Source organism: Saccopteryx bilineata, chromosome 6 (genome assembly GCF_036850765.1).
Source record: "Saccopteryx bilineata isolate mSacBil1 chromosome 6, mSacBil1_pri_phased_curated, whole genome shotgun sequence".
NCBI lineage: Eukaryota > Metazoa > Chordata > Mammalia > Chiroptera > Emballonuridae > Saccopteryx > Saccopteryx bilineata.
This window is the reverse complement of record NC_089495.1, coordinates 176,426,769-176,427,865: the sequence shown is the minus strand read 5'-3', so window position 1 is coordinate 176,427,865 and position 1,097 is coordinate 176,426,769. Positions and strand designations below refer to the sequence as shown.

Sequence of the window (1,097 nt, the reverse complement as noted above, 5' to 3'; positions counted from 1 at the left end):
ACTTTTACAGAGAGCCCTCCATGTATTGATAAGAAGAACAAAGAAACTACATATCTTTAAGAAACATACTTTTTAAACCAAATTTTTTCCCCAATTAGTTTATAACCCAATAACAAACCTTTACTAAGAGCTTATTGGCTAGAATTGCAGTGTGTAGTTTAAAATAATTTGTGCATAGTAAAACATGCTATTCAAAGTGTGATTCCCAGACCAGTAGCATTAGTATCTTCTGGGATCTTGTTGGAAATAAAGATCACCATGGATGGACTTTGATAACATTATACTGAGTGAAATAAGTAAATCAGAAAAAACTAAGAACTGTATGATTCCATACATAGGTGGGACATAAAAATGAGACTCAAGGACATAGATAAGAGTGTGGTGGTTACCAGGGGGAGGGGAAGGGAGCAGAGGGAGGGGGCTGGGAGAGGGGAGGGGCATAAAGAAAACCAAACAAAAGGTGATGGAGGATGAAAAAAATAAATAGTTTCCTAGACAAAAAAGAAAAAAGAGGCCCTGGCCGGGTGGCTCAGCAGTAGAGCATCAGCCTAACGTGCAGGGGACCTGGGTTCGATTCCCGGCCAGGGCACATAGGAGAAGCTCCCATTTGCTTCTCCACCCCCCCCCCCCTCCTTCCTCTCTGTCTCTCTCTTCCCCTCCTGCAGCCAAGGCTCCATTGGAGGAAAGATGGCCCGGGAGCTGGGGATGGCTCCTTGGCCTCTGCCCCAGGCGCTAGAGTGGCTCTGGTCGCCCCAGAGGGGCAGAGCATCGCCCCCTGGTGGGCAGAGCGTCGCCCCTGGTGGGCGTGCCAGGTGGATCCCGGTTGGGCGCATGCGGGAGTCTGTCTGACTGTCTCTCCCCGTTTTCAGCTTCAGAAAAATACAAAAAAAAAAAAAAAAGGAAATGAAGATCACAGGTCCCAACTCAGTCCTACTGAGTCATCTTAATAAAAAACCCCAGGAGATCTGCACGAACATTGATGTTTGAGAAACATTTTGATAGACAGTGTGGTCTTCTCAAGACAGCTGAAAAAACATTGTATATGTACATCTACAAAAGGTTAAATTATGTTAAAAACTGAGAATGGACCAAAGTAT

General features: G+C 45.1%; 1 non-coding gene across 1 annotated transcript; it reads left to right on the top strand.

The window, feature by feature from the left end:
- Window positions 1–513: 513 nt before the first annotated feature.
- Window positions 514–589, top strand: TRNAV-AAC (transfer RNA valine (anticodon AAC)). Its single transcript has one exon. It is a non-coding gene; the product is annotated as a tRNA-Val (tRNA).
- Window positions 590–1,097: the final 508 nt, after the last annotated feature.